Below are 15,371 nucleotides of genomic sequence, written 5' to 3'. Positions count from 1 at the left end.
CCTGCCATTGTGTGTTGTTAGTAGACCAGAGTTCAGAGCTCGCTCACTATCACGCAAAATACATTTAATAATCATGGTATACAATCTGATAAGCAAGCCATCTTTCAAATGGACCCGAGTGTCCTCCAAAATGCACTTTTCCCTCTGGACTGTTCAGCTCAGGATCCACTGAGCTCATTGGTGTCAGTCTCCCCTGTCCTTGGGGGTTCATAGTACTTCCCCTTGGCCTTCTGCCATGCACGTGTTCCTCTGTCCTGAAAAGAAAATGGAAATTTTGGGCCATAGAACGTTTCAAATAATAGGTGCACTGATGCTATACTGTCAAATAATTTATTCTTCTGTGACCATGCACAATTAATACAAACGTGTGATTAGAGTACAGAGTTTATTCTCTGTGTAGGGAGGATCTGACCCCGTTTCAGTTGTATTTGTCTCAGGACTCCCATGATTCCAGCTCTCCCCACTTGCTGATGTTAGAACTGATCAGTGAGCAGGGAAAATGTTCATCTGATAAGCCTCCATGGTCAGGGTTCCTGTCACTCATTAGTTAGTGGTCCATGGATGATCATTGTCTAGGTCCAGCATCCTTTAGAATTAGCAAAGTGGAGACATTCTATGTCGTTCCTGCAAAATCTGTTAGCCAGAAGAATTTGAAGGAAGAGTTTCCCCCTCCTCAATTGAGTGATATAAAACAAAAGAAAAACAAATAAGCGGTACGATAAATGCTCTACTCTTTATTTTTTTTTTTTTTCCAAAGAGTAGGTTGCTGCCCAACACCCTCCCAAGGACCTTTGCTCTTTCCCATTTTCCATATTTGGTGCATTAAATGTTGGGGCTTCTTCTCTCCATCTCGAGCCAGTGGGGCTTCTTGAGGTTAACACATATTCTGATCATGATTTCACATTCATCACAAATATTTTCTGCCCCACCTATAGAATCTATCACTTTTCCAAGGAACCTGATTCCTTTCAGACAGAAACAAAATATAGACTTCATGTTCCCAGAACCCAGAGTTTCTTTCTCTCAGAACAGACACACTTACTGGTTTCCCCAAAAGACATACTGAGGAAATGTGTAATTTTTATAAAGAATAGCGCATGCTATATATAGACTCATGCCACCTCTTTTCAGTAGAAATAAAGATTAGTGAATTTTTAAACTCATTAAACTCATTTTTTTTACTTTAATGTTATTTATTTATTCTAGGAATCTCATCCTCTAAAAATGCTAATTTAATTACTTCGTCATTTTTATCCCAATCTAAATGGCAACACTAGTCCTAATAATTATGTAACTGTTGTCACTGGTAACTAGCCAACATAACTCAATCTAAAACCAAGCAAAACAAAACAAGCCTTGAACCTCTTTGTATTCTTAGAATCAGAGTCAGTCTCCCTAGACAAGATGTACAATCTTATTTGCTTATTTGGAGATTTGTATCTGAAAGACATTCAAAGCAATTTTGGTGATTATTGTAAAATAGAATTTATATCTAGTAAGGTTTCAGAGACTAGCAGGCTCTGCTATGCTGTTTTCTCTTTTACTTGGGTTAGTTAAGAAGTTGCCTAAGTTAAGGTAAAGAGCTGGAGAGGTGACTCAGTGGTATAGATTGCTTGATCCTCTTCCGGAAGGCCTGAGTTTGATTTCTGGTACATATTGAGCAGCACACAAACACCTAAAAACCCAGCTCCAGGTGATCTGCACATACATGTGTGTGCACACACACACACACACACACACACACAGAGAGAGAGAGAGAAAGAAATCTATTTCTTTCATATCCCAGATTTCATATTCTTTCCATCTCATGACGTGTAACCAATTTTTAAAGAATTTGTGATTTACCCTACTAGTATAAATAAATGTATATACTTGTATGTTCTCCTTTCTAAGTCTAAGCTATATCACACTATAAACATTTATACATTGCTATACATCTTACATTTGCTGCTTCACGTCCTGGATGCTATACTCACGTCACTAAATATAGAAAAGTCCTTTCTCCTTCCACAGCTATACTCTGTGCCACTATGTGGATGTTACAGTGTTTTAACTACTTTCACCTTGGTTGACGATCAGGTTGCTAATTATTGCTCTATATTTTCTTGATTAAAACCTCCTCGGAGCCCTGCCAACTCGAGTAAACGTTATTACTAACATTTACTATAGAAGCAAGCTACTGCATATGCAGTTAAGGACTTGACCAGCGTCATAAGTTGAGAAAGGAATGGGCAAAATTTAAATTCTCCTCTCATGTTACCTCTGTTGAAAATGTCGAGGTAATATCAACTGTAGTTAGAATATCTGGGAGCTAGATGTGGAAAGGACACACATGCCTTAAGGTAGACTGTGAAGTAAAACTTAGCCAAAGTTCAAGGCTGGAATGTTGAGCCTCAGCCAGCCTGTGGGAAGGGTATCAGAGAAAACAACTGGTCTTTCTGACTGTGTCCCAAGTTACAGGAATGCCAGGCATTCATAAGCAGGTGGATCTATTTTTGGAAGAAAGATCATCTCATTGCTAAAAATCACATCACGTCCCCTTCTGTCGCAGCAAACTTCCAGCCCTGGTACCACGATAAATTCACCAAAGGCTTGCTGTGAAAGATATAGAACAATCCACTCTCCCCCACCTCCTCCTATCACAGGGCCTCTTATTTCCCTTTCCTTGTTCTGTAGACCCATGAAAAGCTACATGCACTAAATCAAACAGAGCAAATGTAGTTTTAATTAAGCCAAAAATCATTAGTCTATTTAGAACAGAAATTAAATTGAGGTTTGAAGGAAGCCTTAAGACTTTAATTAGAATTTTTCATTAATATTCCTTTTATTTATGTGTGTGTGGATTGTTGTTTTTAATTAATATTTTTATTTATTCTTTAAATTTTCATACAGGTAGACAATGTACTTTGTGGTTATATCCACCTATTCCTCCCTCCCTTTTCCTTTATTTTTTTAAAGAGAAAAAGTCTACTCTGGAGACAGAAATAAAGCCCTTCTGTGCTCTCATCTTAAAATGAGCATCCCGGATCCTGGCTTAGTCCAGAATCCTTTTAACCCAATCTCTTCCAAGAGGTTCCTTTCCACAATAATTACATTGGAATAAAGCCTTAACATCCTTGCATTCACAAAGACAGGAGAATCACTGTCACTGTGGCTGGAGACAAAAATCATATTCATTGCACAGTTCTGACTTAGGCAAAACAGACTTTCCAAATGACTCAAAACAAAAGACCTTTCTTTTTCTGCCTTAGTCATCAGAATATCCTGTTCTTGAGTGGCCTTGTTAAGAGAGGTTTTATTGTATAGTGTCTAAGCTTCTAGACCAAACAGACCCAGCAAATTTGCCCCAGGGTCATTGTTGCACTGTAAGTTGGGCAGCAGAAGGCCTGCTTGACCATGGAGGGTCTGACATTATCCATGGTCTAGAATCCTGATATTTGTTCTTTCAAAACAAAACTTTTGGCAAATAAGCCAAGAAACTAAAGTTTTACTCAGTCGACATATTTGAATTTACTGTCTGCAATGTGCCAGGGAAAGGGAAGAGGATTAGATGCAAGGCACATACTCCAGACTGTATGGGAGCTATAGGGAGAGGGAGAAATAAGAGAAGAGAGTTCATATGTGTTGCAAGCTGAAGTCTAGTATTGGACATAGTTTTTAAGTTCTTTGTGCCTCTAATTGATTCACTTCTGAAAGAAGCTAGCAATATGGAAATCGCAAGGTTAATACTAAAACAAGTAGAGTATCTTTACATGTGGTAGGTCCTCCATAATTATTATTAGCTATTTTCCCCAAACAAAAGTTAGACTTTGACTACCAGTCCTTAAATGCAACTGTCTCCCCTCCATGTTCCATATCATTAGCCTGGGAAACCCATAATATGGATACTGCTTATGTTTGAAGAGCAGAGGCCTCAGCACTAAATAGATTTCTCTAAGACACCAGAGTTCCTATGAAGGAAACATCTGACCCAGATCAATTCAACCCTAAAGTAGATTAACATTTAACCTGTTTCTTACATTATTTTCTATGACAGCAGAAATCATGAAGACATATATGTACAACGGAGGGAGAGATGAATTTCAGCAGGAAAGTTCCTGGGGCTACTTCCTGAAGGATCCTGTAGATGAACACACACTCCTGTCAAAATCAAGGCTTCAAAGAGAAAAACTTACTAAGCCAGAACTTCCCCTTCTCTTCGCCACCCACACCCAAGCCACCATGAAGCATCACATGTGAGAACTACATGTGTAACAGCAATGTATGGTACTTTTTCTCTCATTTTTTTTTTCTGCTACCACCCTGAACCAAGGCACATAATTTTGTGCCTGCTTATGTCCCAAAGGCAAGAAGGACATCATCTTGCCAGTCCAATTCCTTCTTTCTGTCATAGTAAAAGTGGGTGTAAAATGCAAATCAGCTCATGGTACTCCTCTGCTTCTCAGATATTCGGTAATTATCTATTGTGTTTGGAATTAAATCTGAATTCCTTTTATTGTGGCCTCTAAATATGCATAGTCTGGTATCTGCTTATTCTTCCATCCTCATCTTATTAACTTCTTCTTCATTATGCCGCAGCCATCAAAACCGCCCTTATTGCTTTCTATCACAACATATTTTTCCCACCTCATGACATAGTGCCTGTCACTTTCTTTGCCCAAGATGCATTACATTTAGGATATGAGAGATTCCTTCTTATTGTGCAGAACTCAAATGTCACCTCCTTAGATAGACTGTTTCTGAAAATTCCATCAAAAATATGGTCCTGTTTATATCAGTTTCAATCTCCCATTCTTCTGCCTGATTTAACCCCTCAAAAGCACAAGTAACAAGACTCTCAATGTTTTTTTTTTTTCCAGCTCTGAACTTATTTACATTTTGGTTAGAATTTCTGTCATTATTGACTAGAATTCTGACTTGAAATATAGAGTTCCACGAGGGAATAAAGACTCTGTCTATATCTCTGATTCTAGTATTAGTATTTTTTTCATCATGGATAATCATGCTACATTTGTTAAAGGGAGGGAAAGAATGAAGGGAAGGAGTGAGAGAAGATAAGAGTCAGGAAGGAGATGTGGGAAAGAAGATTCAGCTGTGTGTTTTTTTTCCCCAGAAAGATGGAACTTTAGCATGTATATGTATATATGTATACGTATATATGTATATGTATATATCAAATGCAGAGAATCAATTCAAGGCTGAAGGAACAGCTCAAATGTTGGGAATGTGTTATCTTGAGATATATGTACTCAAGGTTTATTTTTATTAATGTATTTATTCACTTTACATCTCAATATCAGCCCCTCTCTCCTCCCAGTACCCCTCAGACAGGTCCCCTACTCCCCCCTCCTCTGCTCCTCTAAGAAGAGGGAGCTCCCAGCTATCTCCCCACTCCCAGCACATGAGATCAACTATAGGACTAGGTACATCCTCTAGGCCAGACAAGGCTGCCCAGTTAGGGGAATAGAAGCCACAGGCAGGTAACAATTCAGGGACATCCCCTATTCCATTTGTTGAGGGAGCTACATGCAGACCAAGCTGAACTTCTGCTACATATATGTGTGGAGGAGGCACACTTAGGTTTAGTCCATGCTAGCTCATTGGTTGGTGGTTCAGTCTCTGGGAGTCTCCAAGGGTTCAGGTTAGTTCACTCTGTTGATCTTCCTGTAATCCCCTTTCAGTACCTCAATCCTTCCCCAAATTCTTCCTCTAGACTTCCAGAGCCCCATCTAATGTTTGGCTGTGGGCCTCTGTATCTGTTTCCTTTGGCTGCAGGGTAGAGCCTCTCAGTAGGCAGTTATGCTAACATACTGCCTGCAAGCATAACAGAGTATCATTCATAGTGTCAGGGATTGGTTCTTACCCTTGGGATGGCTCCATAGTTGGGCCAGTCATTGCTTGGCCATTCCCTCCACCTCTGCTCTACTTTTGTCCCCAAACATCTTGTAGGCAGGATACATTTTTGGGTCAAAGATTTTGTGGCTGAGTTGCTGACCTCGTGCCTCCACTGGGAGTTCTGTCTGGCCACAGGAAGTGGCCACTTGAGGATCTATATCCCTATCCTGTAAGATTTATTTTAAGAACAAAAAAAAAAAAGCAAGGCAATATGCCCCCAAAGAAGGTCTAAAGGGAAACCAAGATCATCAGCCATTTGAGAAAGCCATCTAATGTCTCAAGTGTGGGTTCTATGCTAGATCTTTCAGCTCTCCCTATAGCTATATCAAATGATATCATGAAATTCTGTACCTCCAAACAATCACAAGTACTCAGTTCCCCAAATATCAACAGCTCTGATAGAACTCCATAGATCAGCTTAACTCTGAGCAATGTGGCATCAACTTAGGAGGCCCAACTAGGACTTGGAAGATCCATTTCTAAAAACTACACACATGGCCAGGATGTTAATGTTGGATAGAGAGTTGGATAGAGCTCAGCTATAACTGTGAGCTATGGCTTGCTTCCTTTCCATTGTCAGCCTTTCTAAAGGCTGTGCCTAGTTCCAGAATGGTGCTGCTTCAGAGCACAAAGATATTAAAGAGAGTAACAGAGATGCTCGACCACGTAACATTGGAAAGCATATAATGTCCCTTCTGCTCTGTTTTTGCTTGAAGCAGTTACAAACTTCCATCCAGTTTAAAGAGAGTAAATCTATCCCTGGGAGAGAGGAGAGGCTGAGATGGAAGGCTTTGTGCATTCCTCATCCCAGTATTGAGGAGTTACATAGTACCTGCCTTTGTAGACCTGAGGCTATCTTATGACGTTTCTATCTCACATCTCTTCAAAAGGTAAGTTTAATTTTACTTCTTGCATTGATAGATAGATAGATAGATAGATAGATAGATAGATAGATAGATAGATAGATTGATTGATTTTGACTGATTCGGGGAAGATGTGTTGTGGTATTGCTGTCACCTGTGCAGAAGATTAAAACCAACATGCTGCAAGGATCTGTTTTCTCCTTCTATTATTTGGGTTCCAAAGACCCAACTCAAGTTGTCTGGATCAATGAGAACCAATGGATCCTCCAGCCCATACTTGTGCTCTGCTGATATCACATTGATCAGAGTTAAACTGCCTCTGCTGAGCTCAGTCCAGGTTATTGACTTCTGAGAAAACTGAGTGATTGTTTTAAGCCTTTAGCTGCTGAGTGGTATTTTAATGAAGGAGCTAAGGTATTATGCAACTGAGAATATAAATCTTAAGTAATATGACGAAGCTAGCCAGAAAAAGAAAAGGAGGAAAGAGGGAAAGGAGGGTTGAGGGAATGAGAGATACAATGGGAAAGGAGAGGAGAAAGGGTCTACGGAAGAATGACTCAGAAACCAGAAATGTCATTTCCAAATTATATGCTTTCTGATAATTACAGAATATAAATACAATGATTATTGAGAGATAAAGAGGAAACAGAAGGCAGGGATAGATTAAATAAATATATTTTATATATTTGGATTGCACCTTGAATTTGGCAATATAAGCAGTAAGTTATTCCTTTAGTTCTGAAGCCATGAACGTGGAAGTATCTTCTGGTTTAGAACTTCTCACAAGGCTACAGTCAAGATGCTGCCTGTGACAAGAACTTTAGCATTGGAGTTTTAGAAATGGGCTGGGTATGAAGAAATTTAGACAAGGCATTAGACAAGACCCATGAACCAAAGGGAACATGCATGGACAGACCCCACTGTGCCTTAAATAAAGGGAGAATTGGATTTTTCTGACTTGGTTGATAAATAGGTGATCTTCATCTTGCCTGAGGACTTCAGAGACCAAAGAGCATGAGGGTTGGGTAGAACTTGAAGGATTGTTTGTGGAAGATTAAGCTGCTACAACTAGGGGGAAAGGTAAAAGTTTCACTCCAACCGATAATTAGCAAAAAGTGAAAGATCCTGGCAGAATGTAAAAGGACACAGAAGCCCTGAAATTGGCAAGATAGACGTCAGTGTTAGCAGAACTAGCTTCACTGATTTAGAAAAATAGAGGTGCACAGTGCTCTGGCCACTCCTTGAACCTGTATGTCTGCCAATGTTCTGACCAGGTGTGTGCCCATTGCTGCACCTTCATTAGACTCTTTCCTTGTACCCCTCCCATACCCATTTCTTGAGAATAGACATTGTTTAGATCTGGAAATCCCCTAATCTCCCCCTTCTCCTTTCCCCCCTGAGGGCCTATAAAAACTGGGAACTCTTTCCCCTCGAGGATGACTCCTCTACCCCTGAGTGGGATATGAGTCGTCCCCAGAGCTCTGGCTTTCCCCGAATAAAGCCTCATGTGGTTTGCAACAAGCTCGGTCTGTCGTGAGTTCTTGGGTGTCCGCTATTGTCCTGAGGCCTGAGCGAGGGGCTCCTCCCGGAGTCTTTCATTTGGGGGCTCGTCCGGGATTGGCGTGACCACCCACGTCTCCGAAGACCCACTTGGAGGTGAAATTTTTTGTCCAAAAATATTTCTCTAAGCTGGCTAGGTTCTGTGCTGAAATTTGCAGCCGCGATGTTTCGTGAGAAACAGAGACCTTTGCCTCGGGATGAGGCACTGAGTGTGAACAGCAGACGTGCTGAAATCACCGGCTGCTGCTCGCTCTGGGGGACGCCCTGAGCGAGGGGAAGGACTCTAGGAGTCCATCTGAGGCGGGGAGTGTACTCCCTCAACCATCTGTATTTCTGAAGCCCTGAGCGAGGGGAAGGACTCTAGGAGTCCGTCTGAGGCGGGGAGTGTACTCCCTCGACCGTCTGCATTTCTGAGTTGGTTTTGTCTGTTTGATGGAAAACAGGCATCTGTCAGTGTGTATTTGTTTTTTGTGTCTGTTTTCAGGCATTTGTCAGTGTGTATTTGTTTTTTGTGTCTGTTTTCAGGTATTTGTCAGTGTGTGTATGTGTGTTTTCTGTGTTTGTTTTGTGTTTTCCGTGGTACTGGACGGACTGTAACGACCCCCCTAAGTTTGACTTTAGACCACTGGACTGAAGTTAGATCAAGGGCCCATAATCTTTCAGTAGAAATTAAGAAGGGACCTTGGCAGACTTTCTGCGCCTCCGAGTGGCCGACTTTTAATGTAAAATGGTCACTGGAAGGGACTTTTGGTTTACTCTTATCTTTGAAGTTAAAGCCATTGTTTTTCAGAGTGGACCTGGGTCCCACCTGGATCAACAGCCTTACCTCATTCAGAATTCACCGCCATAAATCAAACCATGGGTTCCCCCACGCCTCTCAGAGCCCTACCCCGGCTGCTCCCATGCACTTGAGTGGGTCAGCACAGTGCCCTCGCTTTCTGCCCTAAGAAGCAGTCCCTGCACCCGGCTCTGAGATTGCTAAAGGCACAGTCTGAGGACGGAGTACCTACAGCTGGGACCCGGAGCCGACAAGCCCAGAGTCCCCCAGCAGATGAAGCTCCTGACACCACTTCTGCCTTTTCCTTTGCGAGCTGTGGGTAACCCGCCCACAGACAGGCAGTTTCTGCAGACCCTCAAATATTGGCCTTTTTCATCGGCTGATCTGTACAATTGGAACGCTGGGTTCCCTCTGGACCGGCCAGATTAGAACTACAACACGGCGCAAGGTAAGGAGAGGTTGACAGTTTACTGGCCGGGCTCTAGTCTAAAGGGAGCGATGAGACGCCCCACCAATTTGGCTAAGGTAAGAGAAGTGATGCAGGGCCTTACAGAGCCCCCATCTGTTTTTTTAGAAAGATTGATAGAAGCTTATAGATACTATACTTCTTTTAACCCGACCTCTGAGGGTTAACAAGCCGCGGTTGCTATGGCTTTTAAAGATTACATGCCATGGCTTTACAAGATTTAGTTAAGGAAGCAGAGAAGGTGTATCCCAAGAGAGAAACAGAGGGAGAATACAAGAGAGGAATTAGCAGGATTTTGGCCACAGTAGTAGGGGAACGTGAAGGAAGGAACAGGCCAGAGAACAGACAGGGTACTTGGGCAACAAGGAACCCAGACCTGAAAGAAGATCTGTCCAGAAGATTTTAGAGAAGGACCAATGTGCCTATTGCAAGGAAAAAGGACATTGGGCATGAGAATGCCCAAAGAAAAAGGGAAGGGCCCCTAAGGTCCTGACTCTGAAAGATGATAAATAGGGGAGACGGGGCTCAGGCCCCCTCCCCGAGCCTAGGGTAACCCTGATGGTGAAAGAGACTCCCATGGACTTTTTAATTGACACAGGGGCAGAACATTCTGTGTTGAAACATCCACTGAGAAAATTAAAAAATAAAAGAACCATAGTGATTGGAGCCACTGGTCAGAAACAATACCCCTGGACCACTGCATGCACTGTAGATCTGGGGAAAGGCCAAGTGAGTCATTCCTTCTTGGTCATTCCTGAGTGTCCCACACCGCTTCTAGGAAGAGATCTTCTGACTAAATTAAAGGCCCAGATCAGATTTACCTAAGAAGGGCCGAGAGTAACTTGAGAATCTCCCACCTCCGTAGTCTTAGCCCTGCAGCTTGAGGAAGAATACCGATTGCATGAAGGCATAAAGCAAACAGAGGTGCCAGACCTAAAAGACTGGTTGACTGCTTTCCCTAGAGCATGGGCAGAGACTGCAGGCATGGGAATGGCTGTCAGAGTTCCCCCTGTGGTTGTGGGACTGAAGACGGATGCAACCCCTATAGGAGTACAACAATATCCAATGAGCCGTAAAACAAGAGATGGAATCAGGCCACATATTCAGAGACTATTACAATTAGGTATTTTGGTACCTTGCCAGTCATCCTGGAATACTCCTTTACTGTCGGTAAAGAAACCTGGCACGAGTGACTACTGACCAGTCCAAGACCTGAGAGAGGTCAATAAGAGGGTCCAAGATATTCACCCAACTGTTCCTAATCCCTATAACCTCCTCAGCTCACTCCCTCCGGAGCGAAAATGGTATACAGTACTTGATTTAAAAGATGCTTTCTTTTGCCTGAAGTTACATCCCTCCAGCCAGCCCATATTCATCTTTGAGTGGAGAGATCCTGACACTGGACAAACAGGACAATTGACCTGGATGTGGTTACCCCAGGAGTTCAAAAACTCCCCCACCCTTTTTGATGAGGCTCTACATCGAGATTTAGCCTCCTTCTGAGCTGAAAACTCCCAGGTAACTCTGCTTCAATATGTTGCTCCTTGCTGCAACCACGGAAGAAAATGCTGGCAGGGGACCAAGAGATTGCTAGCAGAACTGGGTGAGTTGGGTTACCAGGCCTCTGCTAAAAAAGCCCAGCTATGTCAGATAGAAGTGGTCTACCTGAGATATACCCTCCGGGATGGAAAACGGTGGCTGACAGAGGCTAGAAAAAGGACTGTGACTCAAATACCAACTCCGGCTACTCCAAGACAGGTGAGAGAATTCTTGGGCAACGCTGGGTTCTGCAGACTTTGGATACCTGGGTTTGCAACACTGGCCGCCCCCCTGTACCCCCTGACCAAGGAAGGTGGAAAATTTAGATGGACATCAGAACATCAGAAAGCCTTTAAAAATATTAAGGAGGCCCTGCTGACTGCGCCAGCCTTGGCATCGCCAGATCTAACCAAGTCCTTCATCCTCTATGTTGATGAGAGGACAGGGGTGGCCAGAGGAGTTCTTACTCAGGCTCTAGGGTCGTGGGAGAGGCCGGTGGCATATTTGTCTAAGAAGCTGGACCCAGTGGCCAGCGGATGGCCCACACGTTTAAAGGCCGTTGCTACAGTAGCCCTACTCGTTAAGGATGCTGACAAATTAACTCTGGGACAGCAAATAACTGTGGTAGCCCCCCACTCTCTTGAAAGCATTATCCGTCAGCCCTCAGACCGATGGATGACAAATGCCTGGATGACTCACTACCAGAGGCTGCTGCTGACTGAACGGGTCGTGTTTGCTCCTCCTGCTATTCTCAATACTGCCTGCAAAGTGATCTACGTGACCAGCCGTGGCCAGGTGTTCCAAACTGGTACACAGACGGAAGCAGTTTCCTAGTAGAAGTTTTTGTAGATACCTTTTTGAGATGGGTGGAGGCCTACCCAACAAAAAAGAAACTGCCAATGTTGTGGTTAAGAAAATCCAAAAGAAATTTTTCCTCGGTTTGGAATACCTAAGGTAATAGGGTCTGACAATGAACCCACCTTTGTTGCCCAGGTAAGTCAGGGACTGGCCATCCAACTGGGGATTGATTAGAAATTACATTGTGTTTATAGACCCCAGAGTTCAGGCTAGGTAGAAAGAAAAAAAAAACTTGACTAAATTAATCTTAGAGACCGGCGGGAATGACTGGACAGCCCTCCTTCCCTTTTCTTTGTTCCGTGTTAGGAACACACCAGGAAAATTTAAGCTTACTCCATATGAAATCCTGTATGGTGGGGGGGGGGGCTCCCCCGCTCACTGAAGTAAAGGGAGTGTTAGATCCTTTAAAATTTAACCCTGGTCCTTCATTGTTTACATGCATAAAAGCCCTAGAAGTGGTCAGAAACACCGCCTGAGAGCAGCTCAAAGAGGCCTACGAACCAGGAGACTTGATGATACCACACCAGTTCCAGGTGGGAGATGCAGGTCTCGTCTGACAACATCGAGCTGAGAATCTGAAACCTTGTTAAAAAGGCTCTTGCATAGTGCTACTGACCACCCCCACTGCTGTCAAAGAAGAAGGCATCTATTCATGGCTTTCACGTAAAGCGAGCTCCTGAAAAATAAACCCCCTTAGTTGACCACTCTCATTTCTACTCTAATAGACCCTCTAATAATTTTGCTCTTACTGCTGACGGGTGGCCCACTAATTCTTAATAATCTAATGACCTTTGTTAGAGAGAGGATTGGTGCTGTCCAGCTGTTAGTATTAAGACAACAATACCAGTCTCTGCAGAACCTTGAAAAAGAGGTTGCAGTTTAGTTCTAAGATTAGAACTAGTAACTAGAAGAAGTGGGGAATGAAAGATCCTGGCAGAATGTAAAAGGACACAGAAGCCCTGAAATTGGCAAGATAGATGTCAGTGTTAGCAGAACTAGCTTCACTGATTTAGAAAAATAGAGGTGCACAATGCTCTGGCCACTCCTTGAACCTGTGTGTCTGCCAATGTTCTGACCAGGTGTGTGCCCATTGCTGCACCTTCATTAGACTCTTTCCTTGTACCCCTCCCATACCCATTTCTTGAGAATAGACATTGTTTAGATCTGGAAATCCCCTAATCTCCCCCTTCTCCTTTCCCCCCTGAGGGCCTATAAAAACTGGGAACTCTTTCCCCTCGAGGATGACTCCTCTACCCCTGAGTGGGATATGAGTCGTCCCCAGAGCTCTGGCTTTCCCCGAATAAAGCCTCATGTGGTTTGCAACAAGCTCGGTCTGTCGTGAGTTCTTGGGTGTCCGCTATTGTCCTGAGGCCTGAGCGAGGGGCTCCTCCCGGAGTCTTTCAAAAGGATTCCCGAGTCTTTGAAACATAAACAAGCAGTTGTTATCATAACACCTCTGAATGTGTTGGCTCCAGCCAAGCTAGTGAGAAACTAACCAGCAGTGTCCTCCAAAGTTATGGGAGTTTTAACTCAACTGAAAGTAACTAAAACTATGTTAATTTACATCTTCCTTATAATACCATCATTTATCTCTCCTAAGCTATTGCATGTAGGTCTCACTGAGTTCCTTCTGAAGTGAGCTACCGACCCCATAGTTGAGTATTCTCATGAAATGCTGACTGACTTCCACTAGAATAGGTGACCCAAGATAGAAAACAAGAAGAAACCCATAAATCTTTTAATTACATAGTGATGGAAATCACATACTGCCAGTTCTGTTGTATGCTATTCATTGACACTATGCTCAGGGGATTTTGAGGAATTTGTGAACATGTTTGAACAAAACATAGATCGTAAGCTTCAAACAAATGATCAGCAGGGACTACAGGGGAGGAATGACCTGGTTAGATGAATCTACTGTGGTGCTTATGAACTGAGATCAGAAGAACCATGAACAAGCCAGGAGAGGAAATAAACCTGTGCCAGGTCACACTCACGTGGAGATAGAAGAAGAGATGGGTTTAAGACACAGGAGGAGAGGAACATGTGGTTATGATGAATCAAAAACCATTCAGGTTAGCGAAGACATGCCTCCAGTACTTAACAGTTCTTGGCATTGAGAACAGTATTTTCAAGTAGACAATATCCACTCTACTTCTGTGACTTCTCAAGTTACTGAACAGTTACAAAAATTCAAGGTGAGTAGCAGTAATGGTGTCAGCACAAATGGCTTCATTGGAGTGTCGATAATTCCCTAGGGCCTCTGAGACAAACAATTGAGCCTGGTGGCTTGCAGTTATGGGCATTTATTTTCACACAGTTCTGGAAGCTGGCAGTTTGTATCCAGGGTCACATATCTGTTTAAGGTTCCAGAGAAAAACCTTTTCAATGTACTTTCCAGCTTCAGAAAAATGTCTTGTGGGTTACATTACCCTAACTTCTGACTTCCTCTTCACATAGTTTTTTTCTCAACATTCCTGTCCTCTGTGTAGCACTTTCATGAATGCTTGCCATTGGATGGAAGATCCTTCTAGATAAATTAGGATATTCTCTTTAGTTATGCTTAACTATATTTATAAAAGCTCTTCTGAAATTATAAAATATTCATGAATCTTAGGGTTTGGGATATGAATATAAACTGCAGAATGAATACTGTTAAGACCCTACTGGCAGAGGTCAAAAATAACTTAGAGATTCAAATGGCAGGAATTTAACCAACAGTAAAACAAAGCTTTGCCCAAGTGGTGACAAAGTACCATTTTCCCTAAGACAATCTTCTACTTATGTACAGATAAGAGTATCTAATCAATCCTCTTAAAGAATCTAGCATCAGCTCTATCAGTTGTGGTTCATGGGCTGGAAGGTGAAAATGTATCCAACAAGTCTCGACTGGAAAGCCTGCTTGGGCGAATGCACCGTTTTTGTGATACCAGCAGCCAAAAGCAGCTTTGTGCCAAGATACAAACATGCAAAGCCCTTGTTGAAACAGGATCTCATGTTTATCTCTTTATATGTTTATCACTCGCTCTCATGGAGAGGTGTTCTCCCTGCTATTCCATTCACATGAGGTCCATGTGTGTTCATTTCCAGCTCCAGAACTATGTCTCGCCAAGGCATAGTCTACGGAGCATATGTACAAAGTAGCCCTTTCAGGGCTAGAGAGATGGCTCCATGCACTGTTCTTCCAAAGGTCTTGAATTTGACTCTCATTACCCACATGGTAGCTCACACTGTCTGATGCTGTCTTCTGGTATGCAGATATGCATGCAAAGTATTTATATACAGAAATACATAAATAAATCTAAAACCTGCAGTACTTTAGTGCCTTTTGGACCCTCTACAGCATGCTTATTCTTCCCTGAAAAGGAGACCTTCACGTCTATTCTGTTAGGACATGAAAAAGAAGAAAGCT

Source organism: Mus musculus, chromosome 15 (genome assembly GCF_000001635.26).
Source record: "Mus musculus strain C57BL/6J chromosome 15, GRCm38.p6 C57BL/6J".
NCBI classification, from domain to species: Eukaryota; Metazoa; Chordata; class Mammalia; order Rodentia; family Muridae; genus Mus; species Mus musculus.
Note: the sequence above shows the minus strand (reverse complement) of the source record.